Here is a 21,747-nt window from a genome sequence, read left to right on the forward strand (position 1 = left end):
TTTTAATTTTCCTTATCATTGTTTTATGAATTATAAGGTAAGAAATAGTTAATGTCCTTAATGGAAATCTCATATTCTACAGAATGCATGAAAACTTTGTCATGGGAGGATTAGAAACATTAAGACAGAACTCAAAGGACATGAAACTGCTGCCAGGCCGGGTGCCCATGCTCTGCTGACCCAGCCCAGACCCCAGCTTCTGGTTGCTGGGAATGGCCCAATGCCCAGGTGTCAGGCTGCTCAAGGATGTAGGTGAAGCAGTGCATGCTTCATTGTCCCCATGCAAGGACATATAACAGGTTCACTTCCCATCCCAGATATAGCACTGGAAGCCATGTGTCCTGGCAAGCATCTCAGTCTGGAACAAACAAGGATGGCTGGCTACCCCATCAAGGTGCTATCCAAAACAAGGATCATGAAAGAATGTTGAAGCTATTGAGGATTTTTAGTTTTCATTAGCTTACCAATTATTATCATCAAGTGTTCCCACTTTGAGCAATAAAAGGTTAACATTTGACCTTAGAAAAAGGACTCTTGCCGCAGTTCTATCAATACATCTGGAATGCCGCTCATGCAATTCAATCCGTTTTCCTCTCCTACTCATGGCTATGTGCTATTCGGAAAGTATGCATGAACTTAGAAGTATGTGACACGTGCCCACGTTTGTACCCTTGGTGCTTAAAGTCCAAGGTTAATACTATTTGCCTTAGAGTGAGGTCATGCAAATGTTACGGATCATGGAATCAAACATGGACGTTAGGATAGGTGTGTGTGTGTCTGTGTGCACGCGCATGCATGCCTGGAGGAGGGAGGAGGCTCTCATCCTGATGTCTCTGTCCCAGTTTCTGACTGCTCCAAAAGAAAAACTCTCTCTTCAGGGGCTGCCACAGGCTCTGGGAAGCAGCAGGCCTAGACGAAAGTGAGTCACATTACTTTTCTCTATGTTTTAAAATAAAAACTTGTGGTAGACTCAGTAGAAGATTCTTCTGGTTCTCAGTCTTTACCAAAGCAAAGTTATTCCATTTCTGCCCTTCCAAGGATAACATTTCTGACATCATTTTAAAATTTAAAAAATATACATTGTCATTTTCTATTCTTTAATGGGCAAATGTTTTGTATCCTTAAGCAAGTTACACAGAAAAAAATATATGTACTGAAAAAAAAAGAAAAATATATGTACTGTATGCCACTTAACAATGTTTAAGATGTCTGAAGAATTACCTATATAGTAACACATATTATCTATAATGCAGTTTATCTCTAACTGTACGTATATGTGGGATATGTACATGTCTGTGTTATGAATGTGTATATATATGTATAACTATGTTGTGTGTAAACACAGGCATGGACACACATACATACATACACACACACACACACACACACACACACACACACACCCCCAGCTTTAGAACCACATAGCATAGTTGCTACCTCTGGGGAGGGGGCGGAAACAAGGTCTGGAAGGGCTCGAGGAATTTGAGGAAGACATCATACCCTTACACACTCTCCCTCAACGACATTTCAGTCCGGCCACATTGTTTATCCCCTCCACTGTTCATTCCTCTTCTCCAAGAAGGTACTGGGTGCTCAAGAGGCACCATGCTTATTGGGTAAGGGTGAGGTCTTTGGGATACACTGTGTGGCTTTGAATTTTGCATGTGCCATTTCTGCCTGTGTGACCATGACCTGAATCCTAACTGCTCCAAGCCTCAGTCTCCTAAAACTAAAAATCTAAAAATCCTTTTAATGAATAAATAACTCTGCCTATTTGGGGAAGACATGCTACACGGAAAGACCAGACTAAAATGGCTATTTCAATAAAGAAAGAGTATTACTGGATAAAAGTTTTTATATTAATTCCAATTTCCCTGAAGACATTGGCGCCCATTATTAGGAATTGGGAGAGTCACACAGATAAATGCATATCTAGAAACCTCTTCCTCTGTAATATTAAAAATACTGGTACCCTTGCCTTATATGTTTCAAAATGCATTAAATGACATCACAACTTCACAATTTTTGCTTTGTGCATTTGACATGGACTGGAGAGCTATTCTTTTTAATATCCATTTGGATGTGGCTAATTCTTTGTTTCTCTGAAAGATACGATAGATAGCCTTTGCTCTGAATTGTTCCCTTGTCAATTTCCTTAAAATGGAAGGTAATGAGAGAAAATTTAAAATAAGAAGAGAAAATAGGCACCAGTTTCATAAGGACAGTAGGTGAGTGGGACTTTATTTTCATGATATACCTCTAGACAAAAGCATTTACAGATGGCATTTTTTTTTCCTTTATAGTTAGAGGTGATTTCAGAAAAGATTTGTGCCCTGGAAACAGCTGAAAACACCCTAAATGTCCATAGAGGTGAGAACCGATTAGCACTAACAACTGTATTTGAAAGGAAATTTTTTACTGTGAAAAAAATTAAATCGCCACTAATAAGATATGTACTTCTTTCCTGGGGAAAAGGAGACTAACTCATAAATTTTAGGCTCAAGTTTTTATTTTACTTTATTTTATTTTATTTTATTTTATTTTGTTTTATTTTATTTTATTTTTTTAAAATATTTTATTTATTTATTCACAGAGACACACACAGAGAGAGAGGCAGAGACACAGGCAGAGGGAGAAGCAGGCTCCATGCAGAGAGCCCGACATGGGACTCAATCCAGGGTCTCCAGGATCACATCCTGGGCTGCAGGTGGTGCTAAACTGCTGCGCCATGGGGGCTGCCCTAAGCTCAAGTCTTTAAATAAAAAATTAAAATATCCCCAATAATACAACCATAAATTCAATATATTTTTTCTACCTAAATTTTCTCCCTCCTCCACCATCTTTCCCGCTTATGCTATGTATCATTCCGTCTTTCTAGTGTATCTCTCCACCTGTGTCTATCATCTACCTACCTGTTTATCTGTCTGTCTGACTGCCTTTATCTTCTGAACATCTACCAGATCTTGTTATATAGAGATATATTCATTTATATCTTATTTCTTGGCTTCTTCTCTTTCTTCTTAAACTGCAGAAACTACCATTGGAGTTTCACATGGTTAATATGTCAACAGTTCTAACAATAATAATAGGTAACATTTATCCATTACCAAGTGCCAAGCTTGATTGCTCTCTTCATGGAAGCTGTTTTTCCTAATGGCACCTCAAGTTCTGCCAAGGTAGATTTCATTACTTCTATTTTGTTTCTGCCAATGTATAGAGTAGTTCAGCAGCCTGTTCAATGTCACATAGTAAAGTTCCCAGGAACCCTGGGAGAGGTTGTGGAGGGGAGGAAGGAGTCAAGTAGAAAGGATGTGGGGCAGGGGAGGAAGGAGTCAAGGATCACCGTAAGATGGAGACGCTAGTGAGCAAAGGGCAGTGTCATTGCTGGAGACATATAAGCTGTTGAGGGCTGTTGGGAAATGGTAATAGTAATAGCTTTCACATCAGAGGTGGCAGATGTGGTCATGGTGGCAGACATGTTTACCTGTAACTAGCCCATGAACATCATCATTTAATTCTCTCTCTGCACATTCTCATCATTTAGTCTCTCATAGTGACTCTATGAGGAACATGATGGGTTTGATTTTGGACATGGTGCTCTGGATGTGGCCATGAGATGAGCCAGGGAAAATGTTGGACAGATCACTGAAGAGGCACAGTGTGAGCAAGAACCAAATACAGGAGTGATTGGTTCAGAGGCCACAGAGGCCATCTCACAGATTAGTGACTGGAAGAGGGGCCAATGCCAGTTGGGGAGCAGGAGAATGAAGGAAGAAGGATGAGGGGAATGCATGCTGAGCTGTGAGGTGAAATCTCAGAAGCCAAGCCAAATAGAAGGTGGTCCACATCGTCAGCCAGTCAAAGGAGAGGCTATGAGGTGAGAAAGTTCAGATCTGAGAATATCAGAGTCATGGCTCTCCAAGAGAGCAACTGTAGAATGGTGGTGGGACTGAAACTTAATTCAGAAGGAGAACAATGTGATTGTGCAGAGGGGAAATGGCATCTTTAGGCATAGAAGTTCCTAGAAGTTCCTTTTCTAGGCAAGGTAATGAAAGAAAGAAGTACCATAAGGTTAAAATGGGGGTTAGGGGAGAGAGGAATGGAGGCAGGGCAAGGTGTTTAATTGCCCTTAGCTGTTGAAGCTCCCAGTAGCACTGGTACAAGTGGGATCCCTTTCTTCCTGTTTTCCCTGACTGTAAAAAGTCTCTAAAGTGTATTTTCCAGGAAATGGGGGTAGGGTGGGTGGACTGGAGTAAAAGGAAGTGGCATGGAGTTGGAAACACTGTGTTATCAGGACATGTGGAAAGGAAAGAGGAGGGTGGCTCAATGCTCTTCTTCATTGCCTACATGTCTTATTAGAGTTCATGGTCAAATTTATTATGTAGGTAGACTTGAACTCAAGAGACAATCTCAGAAATGTGGTTAAGGTGGCATGCATAGTTAACAGTTTCCTTAGCATTACTCTCTTTGGATTTAATGGCTTCAGATAAGACTGAAATTTAAGGAATTATAAAGGAAATTGACAACTAGCCAATGTAATTTATAGAACATTAAAATGAAATATGAAAACAATCAAATGTCATTCATCTGTATGAGGTTGAGAGGATCAACACATCCCTAAATATGTTCTTTCTTGTGCATGGACAAAGAGACTCCTTCAATTGTTACCTTTGAAAAAGTGCCTCATTTTGAACACAGTGAGAGCTGAGGGTCAGTGGAAGTGGCTTCTCTCTGGAGGACAAATCCACATCAAAATGAAAGGTGAAGAGGACCAGTCTCAGGAGAGAAGGCAAGACATTCATTTAGAGGAGAAACACTTGGCATATGCCTGAATGTCCAATGCTTACAACATGCATGCATGACAAGAAAAGGAAAAATATAGGGGAAGGACAGAGAGAACGAGGTACAAAGAGAGGAAAGAAGCAGAGTATGCTTGATTCTGGGCAGTTGGCTTAATTCCCAGTGGCCAAGAAGATCTGCACATCCTAATTTTCATGACTAATTTTACTAACTCCAAAATCCTTGGCTATATGGATGAGTGAAGTGACCATGGCCTAAAAAATATGGTGGTCTCTTCAGTATCAGTGTGCCAGTAGGAGTCCAAATGCAGCATTACTCCAGTGGTGCTCCATACAGGGCAAAGGACCAGCGGCAGAATGGCCTTAGTAAACCTGTCCTATGTGTGATGGGCAGGCAGCATGTGGCCTTGGGCATCCACCAGCTGGGGAGTTCTCAGGGGCCCCACTGTGAGAAATACCAAAATAAAGACAGGCAGGAAGATCTGAAGGGGCAGGGTTGGAGAATAAAAGATGGACACAGATTAAAGGAAATAATTAACACTGAGTTTTGGGGCATCGTAAGGAAACACTGCCACTAGGGACATTGGTTATGGGATCTCTGGAAAGTGAAGTTGGGTGCAGTCTCCAGCACAGATGCTCTCTTTACTGTCCCATATGGTCAGTATTAAGAGATTAACTTCTAATCCAACATGAATTTGAAGAGGTCTCTGATTCTGTATGTTTTTCAACATGTTTAAAATATATATAACATTGAAAATATATTTTATTTGAAATACTTATAGGAATAACTTACAAAATATGATGTGTTAGTATAATTTTTAACTTTGAAAAGGGAAAACTTTAAAAAAATATCTTTGAGGAAAAGTTATCCAATTAAATAATACAAAGCTTTAGAAAATGAAACTCCTTAGCTGAAAGCTGCTGATGCATCCATGTCTTTAGAGTTTCCCTTCTTGTTCTCAAGGAAGGCTAGATATTGCCCACATTTTGTGCACGATATCTAGATTCTCAAAAATTGTCTGTCTCATAATCCCTGGGGAGAACTGCCTTGTTAGTAGTGTTTTATATTTGTAAGACAAGTTAGAGTAATCCCAGTTGAATAATGGTAAAATTACCGACTTTGACCTTGACTCTTCACACATTGTCTCTTAAAAAGTTTAAATCAGCCCTTGAAAACAAATTGAAAACAAAACTGGAGAGTTTTCCTCTAGGCATTTGAAAGACTGACAATCATTTTTTATCCCTTCAATCTAAGTGAAGTCTCATGGAAATGGTTAGAGCAGCAAAATGTGTTCTATAATTTGCTATTCATAAAAATATAAAGTGGCACATTAAGACTTTTTGTAGACTCCACCGCCAACTTAAAAAATGGATACTTCAAAATTGCCCTGAAGTTATATGCCAAATGTGTTTGAAATTTATTTTATTTGTCATAAATATTCATTTGAATTAAAGCCTTCAAATGTCATATCAAGGAACATATTGTAATTTGTTAAACCAGGACAAAACAAATGGTTACTATTTATGATGTTTTTAAAAGTTTTTTTTTTTTAATTTATTTGGTCTCAGGTTTATGAGTTACAGAAGAGTAAGGAATCTTGGGCATTCGGAAAAATGGAAATCTCAGGAGTGGATAAGTGTGTCAGATCCTTTCTGCAGCTAGGAAATCTAGTGACAGCCACATGCTGCACAAAGTTACAGATGTCTGCGCTTGTCTCACATTTGACAAATGCTCTCAACACACCTGACCTGGGAGCCAACAGGCATAACCACCCTCCAAGAAAGGTACAAACATATACTAAAATAAAATGTATTTTCATCAAGTCTAAATATAGTTCTATATAAGGCATCCTTGTTGGAGAAATCTAGCTTTATACACCGTAATAAAAAATGTATTTAAAATGAAATAAACACCTTAATTCATGCTCATCTTGAGACATACATACCAAAGTTTAAATGTTTAAAAACAAGGCAATAAAGGCATTTTTATGGTTGATAACAAACTACAAATTTGTCTGGGGAAAAATCATTAAATGTTTGACAAAAGAGCTGTGATAAGACATAAAGAACACAGTATTCACTGTCTAAAGAACCAGAGGGGGAAATACAGCTTGTCCCCGATCCCACATTTTCAACTATGTGTGCTATGATTACAGTTATAAACAATGGCTACTGTGTCAGCACAGAGAAAAACAAACAATAGGTCTTTTTCCAAAAGTATCTGTAGGAAGAACATACAAACGAGTCAACAAGGGAACTGAAATAATCCTTGTATTCTTTGTAAAAATAATACTTAAAGGTTCATTTGCAAGAATGTTGGTATTCTTTTTCCACTGTGCATCTTATTTTCTTTCATTCACTATAGAATTTTTCCCAACTTGCACCTGGTTTGACCAGCAGTCAGCTGGCTTCTGAGGATTTTCCCTGTGCTATTCCCTCCAGCCCCCAGAGACTCTGTCGACAGCTGCACAACTGTGCTTTCTTTAGTTATAAAAGCAAGCTTGTGACATCCTTTGCTTGATTCAGTTAAAAACTGAATTAATTGAAATCAATTCAACAAATACTCCCTCAGTGCTTAGTGCGTGGAAGGCACTGCTGGTTTTGGGGCGGGGGGCGGGGGGATATCGAGAGAGGAGTGAGCCATAGTCTTCAAGAAGCTTACAGTCTACTTTGGGCTCTGAGACAAATGTAACACAGGCAGGGCAAAATGCATATTTTACAAGAGACAACGATTCAGTGTTGCATTAGTTTAGAGAAAAAGAGATGGATGAAAGTGTCGTCAGATAAGAAGTTACCTGAGAACAGTCTTGAAGCACAAAGGCTTTTAGTGTTGGAAGGTGGGAAGGGGGAGAAGGTGGTATTCCGCTGATGGACAGAGTGAGGACAAAGTGTGCCTCCTTCCACACTTGTGGAAGTATGGTCCACAAACAAGTCATTGAGATGAATGGACCCCAAAGTGCCCGTCTAAGAGCAGTGGGGGATACAGTGAAGGTATCACTGGGTCTCACAGCTAAGGGCAGACTCACACAATCCCACAGCTAGGGGAAACCTTCTCCAGGACCTACGTGGGTGCCTTCACTCAAGAGTGGAGATGGCTCAGGCCAGAGATGGGCAGCGACTTCGCAGGGATGATGGCAGGGAGGAGCCCGGATGGGGAGACAGGGATCTGGGCCCCAGGAAAAGAGATAAGGAGTAGGAGGGGCACCTCACAGAGGGCAACAAGGCAGAAGGGAGATGCAGACATCAGGAAAAGGAGGAAAGTTAGGTGACAAGGAGATTTGACACCTAGGTGGAGCCAGGTAGGGTCTTCTACAGAAATCTGGTTCTGAGCATGGAGGGAATTTGGATCAGAGGGTTCCCAGGGATAATGATTAGTTTGTTTACTATTGCATTTGAGGTGTGAGTGTCCATCCAGATAGAAGGGTTGAGGAAAAGATGCTCATAGTTCATGTTGTTCTCCTGAACTGAAGGCTAATTAATAATGCCTCCTCTATCTTGAATTCAAGTAACATTTTTCCCCAAGCCACTGAAATATAATAGTATAAATAATATTTTGATTTCGATATTCTGATATGTGTTAAATAAAGGATTTCTGATTTGGGCTGTTTCAGGAGCACAAAAAAGATTGCATCAGAGCATTGGTTAAACACACTTGCAGTCGCCTATGCGGGCATCGTGAGCAGAAGACAAAATGACAGATCATCAGGGGAAGAAGAGTACATTGATGTTGACTTTGTCTTTTGGGCAGGCTAACAGAACAGATGAGTGGATTTAATATAAGACAAAGAACCTCAAATGTTTGCCCCATTCCAGGTTGAGCTTTGTCATGGATTTCACCAAGGTTCAGCACCAAGGGGTTACTTTGTTCTCATTAACTTTTGTTCTTACTAATGTTTTTGACCTTTGATGTCCGATCAGAAGAAAAGTAGAAAATAAGTAATTTTTACCTGTTCTAAGGGAAGAAATTCAGATTTCATAAGAAAGCACATTCTTTCCAAGTCCCCTGTGCACCCGTGCAGGGCCTTCAGACAATTTTCAGACATATTTAACCTTCAGAATTACTTCAGTGCATTGGGCTCTTTGCTTTTGAGTCTAAGTCCCTTCCTACAGGGCCCGTCAGAGCACTCGAGTCTAATGCAACTCTGCATCAACCAGACTGTTTCTTAATCTGTATTTTATTTTTTGAAAACTTAAATTCAAGGGTGTCTAGATGGCTCAGTTGGTGAAGTGTCTGCCTTCAGCTCAGGTCATGATCTCGGGGTCCAGGGATGGAGCCCCGAGTCATGCTTCCTGCTCAGCGGGGAGTCTGCTTCTCCCTCTGCCCCTCACCCTGCTTGCATTCATTCTCTCTCACTCACTCTCCCTCTCTGTCTCTCAAATAAATAAAACCCTTCAAAAAAAAAAAAAGAAAAGAAAAGAAAAGAAAACTTAGGTTCAAACATTTGGCTCAAGGCAGATCGTTGCTGATGGGTCTCATCTTCATGATTGTGCTTTTGAGGAACAAACATACATGTGGATGTATGTTTGTAGACTTCGAGTTTAGTTGAAGAATACTTACACCTTCTTTTGAAATTCTATTTATATTATATTTAGGCAAGTTTTCTGGGTCCTAATAAGCTACTAATGAGTCATTGCTGGTAAGGCTCACATTAATAACTTTCTGTGAGGAGAGCAAGGAGTTGTTTTTCTTCATTTGCCTATTATTGAGTAGGGAAAATCCACTGAATGTAAATCTGGACAGTCACATTATGAAGACCTGCATTGGAAACCTACTTTCTTCCATTGATGATTGAGCTTGCCCACTTGGAGCAATTGTTCCTCTTTTTGGAATCTGTTACATATACTTTTATTGATGAATTCTACTGCTTTTGTGCTGTTACCAGATATAATTCGCAAAAACAAGGGACTGGCCACCTGGGAGTCTGGCCCTGCGAGCATTAACCCAGCATGTCCTGCGTGACCAGTGTGTCAGCATTTACGTAAACTGGGGGCCATGAATACAAGCCCTTGTCAGTCACTGTCATTGGGCGAGTGGTACTGGGAGCAGCTGACTTTCTGTTGATGCTGATGGTTTGGTTGGTGGCTGCATTTAAATACATTTTCACAAAACTCATCTGTGTCTCTTTCCCTAGAAATCAACATGGAGTTAGCTTGCAGGGGGACAACCATGCCAAACTTTCTGACAGAAAATGAAATGGAATTGTTGTTTCATATAAAAGGGAACATGGGAGAGACCTGCAGTCTATAAGCTAAGTGTCGATTGAAGCACTTGCTACAATAGATGGTTGGCAAGGTCATTCAGCCTTTAAAAGTGTCAGATAATAAATGTGCAGAGCACAATCATCTAGTTCCTTTCTCTAATATATTATGTAATAAATTCCCAGGCAGCAATAGATAACTTTTCTTTTTCCATTGATCTCTAAAGGCGTTCTTAAAACACTGTGTTAACAAATTGGCTAAGTGTTCTCCTGTAGAGTTGCATTGCCTAAAACCAGAAGGCGTCATCATAGCTGTTATGTATTTGTGAGCAAACCCCTAACCAGTTCATTTCGTGCCTGATTCCTCCTCAAAAAAATTATATTAGACGTAGAACTTAGTGGTACAGATGATGCTTTCTTTGATCATACAAAGGGGGTTTTATACATAAGTTATAAATCTCCACTTTAGTTTCTTTTGGCAAAATGTTTTCTGCAGTATCATTGCACTTCACCATCTTAACGTTTAAAGAAATTAACCCCCTCATATTTTGTTAGGCTAAAAGAGAATGGTCTCTATTATTTCAGAGGAAAGCATGTTGATTGCTTACAAGAATAAAAATGTAGAAGATGTTTTTCAAGTTCTAGCAACATTCCTTAATTGTTCTTAGTAAATACCTACAAGTGAATAGCATTTGGAAAGATCCAAAGCCCAGTGTTTATTGTATATAAAGAGATTATTTGTCTCCTAACTATCTAGATGGACAATGACAACTGTGTTTGGGGTTCTCAGACCCGACACAGGAGCAACATGTAAATGCTTGCAACTACTTAGGAAATTTTGGTGCAGATTATATCATAAAAATGAAACTAGACAAGGCAGGAGAAGGCCCACCTGTAGAAAATGGGGAAGCTGCCCTTTAGAACCACAGAATCAAAGACTCTTCACATTTCCAACCTAGAAAGAGGGCCTCTGGGTTCCTGGGCCGATCCCTTGGTGTGGGTCCTGTTTCTGAGGAAAAGTCTTTCAGAACGGAGTATTCATGCCCTGACTTATAAAGGAGGGGTTAGACTCAAAAATAGTATCATCTTTTTAAAGATTTATTTATTTATTTTAGAAAGAGCCAGAGAGAGCACACTCAGCAGCAGGGGAAGAGGGGCAGGAGAGGGAGAATCCTCAAGCAGACTCCTGGCTGAGTGCAGGGCCCAATAAGGGGCTCAGTCCTATGACCCCCAGATCATGACCTGAGCCAAAATCAAGAGTCAGAGGCTTAAAAAACTAAGCCTCTTTGATGCCCCATCATCAAGTTAGAATTTTATCAAGGTCACATGTAAGAGAGTACATAGAATTTCTAAAGTAGCTTTCAGGGCTGAAATATATATTCCTGGATTCAGAGTTATTAACCAGTCATTTGGATTGGGCACAGGTTTAGTATCAGCTGTCATCAAAACAACTGATGCAGGAGCAAGTCAATTCAACATTGACTAAACATTTGGTAAATGCGTACTGTGTACAAGTCAAAGAAGATAATTATTTGGGAGAACTTTTCCCATACAAAGAATGGTTGATTTGGGCTTTATCCCGTTGTGTTATGAAGCAAGCCAGGACTGTGCTTGGGGACTCTGCACAGATCACATAGCTCCATTTAGAAAAAAGATTTAATATAAATGCACACAACCCCAAACTAGCTGCAAAATGACAACTGGGAGTTTTGTTTTCACCAAAGGAACGCCAGGATGAGACTTTGTGTTGAGAAAGGCAGTTCCTGTGGCAAGTACACTAACAAACACAGGAATGTGGAATCTCAGAAGACTTATGTGCCAGTCCAGAAGTAAGGTGGGGAGAGTCTGAACTTAGGCAGAGGCAATAAAAGGAGAGCATGATGAAGCCTTTCACAGCTGATCCCCAAGACCAGGTAAAATGATTGGATGTGGGTGTTGACAAGAGCATGGCCCCCAAGATGGTGCTGGGGTTCCAGGAGGGGTGCCTAATGACCGATTTATTAATAAATATTGGCATGCAACACATAGGAGGAAATAGACAGCGAATTCAATCCTGGTCCTACTGAGTTTAGGGTGTCTAAAATGCAGTCGAAAACATCAATTGGTATTCAGGAGACAGCCTGCTTTAAAAAAGAGAGAGAGAGAGAAAAAAAAAAAAAAAGACCCAGGAACCGCTGACCTGGAAGTGAAGCAAATGAAATGGCCTAGGAGAGTGTGGAACCTCAGCCACTCCAGAGTGGGTGGAAGGAACAGAACAGAGAATGCGAGTGAAGAGAGAAGGATCAAAGGGGAGAATGTAGAGATTTCATGCCCACTAGTAACCGTCCAAGTCATCATTCTGTGTGTGCTGTGGGTGGGCAGAGGACTGGGGCTGATTAAATGCTTGCTGTCCGTGCCAATCAGCACTTGGACAGAAAGGCGCCTCCAGGGGTGGGGTGAGGTACAGAGTGATGGTTAGTAAATATTTGCTGAACAGAGGTGAATTCTATCAAACTAAATTGGAGCAAGGGAATGTCCTGTTTGAGTCCATGAAACAGGGCTGGAGAGTCTGAAATGTGTACCTGCTTCCACTGGGCCAAGAGGCACACATGTTCCAAGTGAGGGGTGCTAGAACTGGACCAGTGGAGTCAAGAACTCAAATTCTTAGCAAGAATATAAGGCAGAAAAGATGTGATTGGGGCACAAGTAGAGGAAACAAGTCTCTAAAACTATACTAGCTCTGTGAGGGAATTCCGTTAGACATTTGAGGGAAATCTGAGAGGAGAGATGATGGAATATTGTTTTCTAATTGCAGCCTAGAGCCATGGGTAGCCTTTGTCACTGGGCTATGGGGGGCTGTGGGGACACCGATGGCAAATGGGCTATGTCGGCTCAGGGTGCTGGAACCAACCCTGGGGCTCCATTCTGAGCAGAAGAGAGTAGATCCAAAAGCTTGCTGGAAGAGCGGATACACAACAAAAGCTGTGGGCTAGCCAGTCCATTATAAGTGTTCTAGAGAGTGGTAGGTCATGGGTCCTCAGAGGGGCCAGGGGCTACCAGCCCAGGTGGAGTGGGTGTCAGGGGAATGGCTGGGTCACCATTGAAAGAAGACTTGCTACTGTCTACACTGGGCTGAAGCAGAGAAAGTGGAGAGTGGGCCCTCTCCCCCTGCCTGGGGAGGCAGTGTCATATCCTGGGCCTTCAAATAGGTGTGGATGAGCTGAGGAGGAAGATAAAACAAACCAGGGCAGTAGCTTAAAACCTAAATGTGGCAAAAGTATCTCCCGGAATTGACTGGAAATGTCCTGACTGGACCTGGTTGGGCAGCGTATGGACTCAGAATCTGGAAACTGATTGAGATACATAAAAATAAAGAACATTTCCATTTGTATTCCTGCTTTGTGACTGTGACCCTCATTTCCATTATGGCCCCAACTAAGCTAAAGTGGTTGCTTTGAATTTTATGGGATATTTTCAAGTGGGATTAAGCTGACAATCTAGTTATTTCTTCCAGGATCTTATTGGGTAGTGATGGAAAGATGGGGAGTCTGTAACTAGGCCACCAGTTTACACTGTGGGCATTCAATTTGTTCTTTTTCTTACAAAAAATTTTTTTAATCATCTAGTATTTTCCTAAAAATTGGCTAATATATTTGCAGTGAAATGTAGTGATTACTAAAGCAACAGCATTTAACATCATTAAGCCCTGTTCATTTGAAAAATCTAGATTTTCTAGGACGACTGGGAATTATCTTGGGGCTTTACTCAGGCTGAACTTGAGACCTGTGCTTCGGCTTAGCCTGTTACGATGTCTCTATGTTATAGGAGTTGCTAGGTTGTTTTATAACAACATCCTCTGATCTATCTTTTTTAGTTTCATTTTCTATTACAATCCAGGCTTATTCTGGCCAGTTGTCCCCACTTACTGTTTTCAGTAACAATCAAGTGTGACAACCCCAAGTAAACCCCATCCCTTCTTTATCTTCTCTTGGCACTGCCACGTGGGGCTGCCGGATGGGGAATGAGAGCCTCTCCCACTGTCACTGGCTGTAGGTAGCAGTATTTGGGCTGCCTTCGGGCCATGCATGCTATGTGAACTCTTTTTTATTTGGTTTCTGCTCATTGCATTGCCTTTCTGGCTTCAACTCTCCCAACCTTTCAGGTATCAGGCCAGAAAACAAATCTTTAGTGATCTGGCCTAATTTGCACTGTTTGTCCTGTTTCCATGTGCCCACCAGGTCTCCGATGGAGCCAAATCGCTCCCTTCTTATCTTTCCCATACACTGGTGCACTTGTTTGCGAAGCCTGTGGCATTGTCTTTTCCAAGAAGGGTCAGCTTTCGCTCCCTCCTCGCACTGCGGAGTGCCTTCACATACGTTTCTGTATAGTAGCCCCTGAGTCAGGCCAGGTTGTGTATCTTTATCTTACTGATCTCTCTTGTCCAGTGCTGGAGGAGACCAAGATAGCTGAGTCTCTGAATTAACTAGTCTGGGTCTGATGTTTATTTTAAGGAATTCAAAGTTTTTTGTTTTGTTTTCTTCCTAAGAGTTGTTTTAGAACTCACAGCATCTGGACCACTTACAGCAATTAGAGACATCAGACCTGCTGTGGCCGATGGGAATGATCTTTGTGCATGCATACGCATGCCCACACACCCTTCTTTATCCTGTTGAGCTACTTGAAGCTCTTTGCAGTTATTAATGAAATATAATATTAAACATTGTACCATTATTCAGGCACTACTTTCCTCTAACAGTTTTCATCATAGTTTGCTACTCTGAATTTCACCATAATTTGTCAGGGCACAGGAAACATATCGGGGATGGTTTTATTGAGTTAGCACTGAGGCATATGTAGAGACTCAGAATAACCTGTAGCATTAACGAAACAATTTATGTACAGGACTTACGAGACACTTAAATGGACCTAAATTGAATAAGAAATGTTACTTTAAAATTTCCAATTACTCTATGTTCTATTATCTATGAGTGCTGCATATTAGCACCGGGGTAAATTTCTTAAGGAACTGTGTGCAAGGAGCTAAATTTGCACATTGATTTTTGTCTTTTGTCTGCAGTTTAAGGCTAATTTAAAAGGATGGTGAGGAGATTCTATTTTCAACTGGCTGAAGTTCAATAAGAATATAATAAAACACTGTTATAGCAAACTCTTTCACAGTGAAATTTTGGCAAAGCTTAATCTAATTCCTTTCAATGTGCTCCAACACAGCCAAAATACTGTTCTAGTGAGCAAGACACCCATTAGAGTGACAAGCTTCCTACAGTACAAGGATTTTTCCATATTTTATTTCAAGGCAAATCAGCATTTCATTGCAAATTAAGAAGGCAAAAAGGAAATATTTTATAATAAAATCAATAAAGCCATACAATTTCATTACAGCTATATTTTTATGATAAGCCTGCATTTTCCCTAATTTCAGAAGCATATTTGATCACTTTAGACATAGGAAATTACTCCATTTAATTATTTTTGCAGTGAAAGCTTTGTAATTCTTTATAAAGCCTACTGATTAGCTTAAAAATCCTAATGAAAAGACTGACCATATAACAGGTCTCTTTGGAGACAAGTCAAGAATGGGAAGTCTAAAAGTATTTCTTTTTTGTTGTTGTTGTTTTCTTTAAACTCTACCCTTCCTACCCCCCATCAGCCAGGTTTAAGTCCATGGCTTCCTATTGATGGAAGAGCTGACAGGAGGCTTTAGAGGGGCACAGGGCAAGGCTCTTAAAATCAGGAGCATCAGATGTTCCTATATGTTTTCTGCTTCATTCTCTGCTCATCTTCCCAAAACACTGGGCTTTGTCATATCATTTCCCTACAAGTGGCCATTGGCTTCCCACTGTTTTCAGGACAAAGTTATTCATTCAAAAGCAGTGTAGTTCTGCACTTATTAGCCTCACACCAGTTCCCTGCATGACCGCAGAGTACCTCCCTAGTCCTGTCTTCCTCTGCTTCTCAAGGTGGAACCCCTCCCAGAGCCACTGTCCTCTCAGTGTTCCCTGAGCACACCCAGGGAATTTTTGCCTTCTTACTCTCTTAGATCATTTTCCTGATCTCAGATGCCCGCCCTCCTCATTCACTCATTCTTCACTCATTCAGTTAGTGTGTATTGGGATACAGTACAGACCAGCTACACAGTTTCAGTTCTGCACTTTCTAGACTATTCAAATTCTATTCATTCCTCATGCTGTGTTTCTTCTATAAGCTTCCTTAGTTGCTAAAGGCTACCAGAATCTCTCCCTCCTCTAGACTCACAGCATCCAGCTTATTGACCACTCTCCCCATGCTTAGCAAAGCAGAGTCCCTGTTTGGACTTGAGTCAAAGCATCCAATGGTACTGCGCTCTGCAGATGACTACCTCTGTGGCCTCCAACAGGTCAATGAGCATCTACAAGTTTCAGTTTCCTTGCCAACAAAATAGGAGAATGCTTATATCATTATTTTGCTTGGGAAGATGCTGTGGGATAATACAGGTGGGAGTTCACCTTTATGTAAGGAATTATCATTTCACATTCATATCAGTGTTTAAGTATGTGTTTTCTTAATTTTGCTAATTAAATACTTGGAGATTCTTTTTTCCAACAAAGCTGCTGGATGTAAAATGGACCCATATTGAGATTAGGCACCACATTAAACAGCAAGTCTCTTTTTGAATATAACATGACCCTAGAGATTGTTTCAGCAGCACAGAAATTAGTTGGGATTGTTATCATGGTCGAAGACAATAAGCCTCATCAGCAATCTTATTTGGATTGATTTTGTAGATGAGAACATTCCAAAGACCATTCTTGCATTGTGTTTCAACTGAGAACCAGAGTAAAGTAAAACCAGATATTAATTTTCACCAAGCATAAAGTATTGGGATTTCTTTAGTGACTTTCATCCATCAGACGATTTTTCTCAATGTGAATTTTCAGAAAGCGACAATTTTGCTTGTTGCTGGGAAGCAGTGGGTTCTCTAAAGAAGCCTGAGTAGGCTCTAAAGCTACTTCACCCACTAGCCGTGGAGTACAAGGGCCTAGAAAAGTCTATCACTCTCAGTTGAAACTACTGGGGGAATTAAGTAGGCTAAGCCCTTAGAAGGTTCCTAGGTAACCTATTTGAGTTGAAATGTGACCAAGAATCCTTAAACCTTACCTAAGAGCAGGAAAGCTATAAGGATCGGAAGTGATTAGGGGCTTTGTTTAAGACCCCATCCAGAAGGGAGAGCCAACAACAAGGCTGCTCTGAGCGGCACCGGGACGGGCTGGGTCCTATTCGGTGCTATCTCTCAAATCAGCAATGTGATACCCAGCCGCACTTTCCTGGGCCTCACCAGGCCTCCTGGTCAGGGCTGACCAGGTGGAACTCAGGTGATTGTGGTGTACACAGTCCTTTGCTTCATGAGTTTAAAACACGTTTATAGGCACCGAGAAGTTCATGGTGAGAAAAGAAATGAATGAAACATGAAGCACTGCTGTCTAGCTTGCAAAGCAGGGGCGCTTATGTCTGGAACGGTGAGGGTGGGCTGCAGACGTGTGTACACTTTTTTTTCTTTTTGCCACTTCAGGCAGATAATCTGCAGTTTTCTGTCCCCACACATGTGGATACACTGGCAGGGACAGGTCCCTGGGTGGTGGCTGAGGAAGGGTAAAGGGGGGGAGGACAGCTGGCACGAGACACAGAGGCCGGAAACAAGTCCACAGTGTTTGTCTCTAGGCACCCACAGAATAATTGAGAATTGGTTCTTTCATTTCTGTCCTCTGCTCAGCTTTCCATTGCCCCTGAATCTCTGCTGTCCCCAAGTGGCCATCTGAATCACTGAGGGGGCCATGGAGATACTATGAGGGTAGGTATAAGCTTGCTAATGCTTACTGTCTAACAAGGCTATATCACATACTCTGTACCTAACCTTAGTTTACCAAATAGCCCGGGGTGTGGTGGTGACATGGTCAGGTGTACAGGTATCAGGATCAGTCTGACTAGATTTCAAATCCCTGTGCAGGCATCTACTAGCAATGTGGGTGGGATCCTGCCCAGGTGCTAGCCCAGATGACTCAATGGTTTGGTGCTGTTTTGACTTTTTGGGAAGGTTGCAAAGCTGAGCAGAGACACAGATTTTGAGGTGACATCTGTGGGCCACACCCTGGCTCTGTCATTTGCAATCTGAGTGCCCTTGGGTAAATGCTGTACCTCCCTGGTCTCTAACTTTCAAATACATAAAATGGGAATTAAGTGGGGATTAAGGAGAGCACTGCGTGATGGATGGAATTGCCAAATCACTCCACGGTGCACCTGAAACTCATAGAAGACTGTATGTTACCTAGGTAGAATTAAAATACAAACTTCAATAAGAAGAAAAAAAAGAAAAAATATATATAAAATGAGAATTCAAATACTGTCAGGCAAGGCACATGAAGCCTTTGGCATGTGATCATAAAGCGTTCAGTCCATGAGAGGCAGTAGTTGTTAATAGTTTGTGGATAATCTTTGAGAAAAGAAAAGGAAAATCTGATTTTCTGCATGATATCAACTTAAGAAATAGAGCTTTTTGGCCTCTCAATATGCTTGAACAACCAAATTAGTTGTGTAGAAGAGTATGTGGGATTAAATTACTTGTGATGACCGTGCAGAAATCCTCCCATAAACTCAGAGCAACTGTTTAGCGGGATTCCCATGATCTATGTATCACATCCACATAATAACTGGTGTGAATTCATTACTCTATATGGGAGTATAAAAGTAAATAATGTTATTGTGGGTAGGACTAGTTAGTAGAAAATCTTGTAAAGGATTCACAATATCTTCATGAATATTCTGGTTGATAAACCCAAGCATCACGCTCTCCAAATAAAAAGATACATTTATCTTTGTGAGCTTCTCATTTTTCAGAAAGTACCAATCGGGCAGGTGACTTACTTATGGCTTTCTCTCAGGGAGGGAATATGTTTAGGAAATGGGCAGCAAAACTTAATCTTGAGCAAAAAGCATAATCCCTTCATCAGAATTGCAGGCCAGAAGGAAGAAAAGGTGACGAATAAGGGGGAGCAGAATGAAAACAAAACTTATGTATGGCTGGGAAGGAGTGCAATGGTCGGAGCCGAGAGCCATGTAATATGAGTGATATCACAGTCAATGTCATCTGCAGACAGACCTCCTAAGGCAAGTACAGCGCTGGATGACTTGAGCCAGTAATTCAGCTCGCTGAGCATGTGTTCAATGTTCATGAGCATTTCACGAGGGCTGTGATCCGTGCCAGGTCACAGCCCCTGTCTGTGTAGCCTCGGGCAAGTAGCTTACTTGCCCAGGCTTCAGAATTTCATTTGTAAATGGATGGGGCTAGAACTAGATCGCATTTTGTGGCTTACACATAGGATATTGCTAAGATGGTTATAAAGAACTTTCAGATATGGCACTTGCCCTCAGGGAGCTCCAGTCTAGATGGGAGCTGGCCACAAGCACAGGGCGTGCAAAGATAAGAAAGAATCTAACCATGTAAGATTCTCTTTAAAGGAACACTCAAAGGGGCACCTGGGTGGCTCAGTCAGTTGAGTATCTGTCTTTGGCTCGAGGTCATGACAGATGACCTCAGTGGGAAGCCTGCTTTTCCCTCTCCCACCTTTCTTGCTTGTGCTCTCTTTCTTTGTCAAATAAATTTAAAAAAATTTTTTTTAAAGGAACACTCAGTGGCCAAGTTGCACCCAGGTCACTTGTGGGGCTATATGCCTTATGTCCTTCAGAGTGGCTCAGCAAGGGGTCAATGTTGAAGGGGGTAGATAGAGATGGAGTTGCCACTGTGCCTGCTTCTTTCTTTATGGCTCAGTTCCCCAGCAGGGGTCCTATGGATCTTCCTCACCTTCAAGATGAAGCACATAAGCAAAGAATAACAAGATATCAGTACAATCTGAGCTGCAGAGCTTTTTACCATAAAACATCTTCCCACTTCTAAAAGAGAAACCTACAGTTTAAAACTCGAGGATTTTACTGAGTCCCAAGTGGAAAGTCTCTGTGACTTATTTCATCACGCTGAGAATTCAACTCATTAACAAATGAGAAGTAAAAATTTTAATTCTATAAGAACAGAAGAAATTTTTAAAGGAAAAGCTCTATCAACCCAAATAGGAATTGTGACATGTAATTTTATCAAAATTTGCTTATAATACATGAGTGTTTTATCTTTGAGTGGCAATTTGAAGCACATCAGAACCAATGAGTTCCACAAAATTATCAATGATATAGAAGGATGAAAATATTTTGCCTGATTATTCCTTTTCTCTGTGTGTCTGTAGGCTGGATATGGGGAAGATTGAGAAGCCGGGCATTTGGTCATTAAGGCACCGACCCAAGGAGCCTGGAGATGCAGCCCATCCTATCAACGCACAAACATTTATTAATATGTCTAGCAGTAAAGATTAGATTTGCTTGCATGTGACAGAAAACCCTACATAGTATTGGCTCAAGCAAGACAGACATTTATTTTTTTTGTCATGTCAATAAAAGTCTGGTAGGAAGCAATCTGGCTATTAAGAAGTCTAAGAGCTCCACAAAGTCATAGAAGAACTGGACTTCTATTTTTGTATTTAAATGTCTTGCAGGATCCCTGGGTGGCGCAGCGGTTTGGCGCCTGCCTTTGGCCCAGGGCGAGATCCTGGAGACCAGGGATCGAGTCCCACGTCGGGCTCCCGGTGCATGGAGCCTGCTTCTCCCTCTGCCTGTGTCTCTGCCTCTCTCTCTCTCTCTCTGTGTGACTATCATAAATAAATTAAAAAAAAAAAAAAAAATGTCTTGCATGGTGGCACCTGGGTGGCTCAGTGGTTGAGCATCTGCATTCAGCTCAGGCTCCCTACAGGGAGCCTGCTTCTCCCTCTACCCATATCTCTGACTCTCTCTGTGTGTCTCTCTGAATAAATACATACAATCTTAAAAAAAAATGTCTTGCATGTGTGTCTTCTGTCTTAAGATTGCTTCATAGACAATAAGGGCTGCTGGAGCCTCCACTTTCTTATCTGAGTTCCAGGCTCAGGAAGGACAAGAGATCTGCCTTCCTCAGCTGAAGGCCATACAACACTCCCCCTCTGTTACTGGCCCCAACTTAGTCAACATGTCCAACTTTAGGAGTAGTTATGAATCTTGTCTTGCTGCTGAGGGCAGTGGTCTGAACAAAATAGCTGATTGGTTATTGAGGAATAAAGGGAGAATGAATGTTTCTAGCATCTGGCAGTCCCTGTCTCAGTGCATACTTAAACATGGGAGACAGGCTTGACGTTGCCCAGGATGCTCCTCACATTCTTTCTGTCTTCCTTCTCACTCTTATTTCTCCTAGCCAGTACCCTCTGCTCTCAATCCTATTTTTCCCTTATTCTGGAACCTTCTCACATGAATGCTCCATGCTCTGTCTTGAATCTCCAGTTGGCCATCCTCAAAGTGCCAGGTGGAGAACAAGGTGGAGCAGATTCAAGCCTCTGCTGAACAGGAAAGACAAGCGCTGGACCAAACTGTGATGAGCAGGTAAGAGTTTGCAGAGAAGTCCATGAGGCTATGCGAGTGCCTGAGAGGAACAGAGTTAGCCCAGGGTGTATGAACAAGACTCTTCTAACTAGGAAAACATGGTTTCATGAACAGAAGTCCCTTCTCTCATTCTTTCTCAATGCTCTTTTACTCCCACTGTCCATTATCCCCATTTCTTAGAAGAGGGGTTTGCCATTTGAGACTCATGGTCCATCCCTCAGCCATCTGTGCACCGGCCTCTGCCCCCACCGCTCTGCTGTGACTCC

The 21,747-nt window shown here is 41.5% G+C and overlaps 1 protein-coding gene and 1 long non-coding RNA gene across 5 annotated transcripts in view; one reads left to right on the forward strand and one right to left on the reverse strand.

Annotated features, from left to right (window-relative positions):
* PACRG (parkin coregulated) overlaps positions 1-21,747 on the reverse strand; it is a 514,394-nt gene that overhangs the window by 96,663 nt on the left and 395,984 nt on the right. The gene's annotated exons all lie outside the window — the stretch shown is intronic.
* On the forward strand, positions 817-20,887 carry LOC140599940 (uncharacterized). Its single transcript, XR_012003022.1, has 6 exons — positions 817-919; positions 2,304-2,370; positions 2,594-2,707; positions 6,369-6,584; positions 17,745-17,822; positions 20,263-20,887. It is a non-coding gene; the product is annotated as an uncharacterized lncRNA (long non-coding RNA).

Source organism: Vulpes vulpes, chromosome 1, assembly GCF_048418805.1.
Source record: "Vulpes vulpes isolate BD-2025 chromosome 1, VulVul3, whole genome shotgun sequence".
NCBI lineage: Eukaryota > Metazoa > Chordata > Mammalia > Carnivora > Canidae > Vulpes > Vulpes vulpes.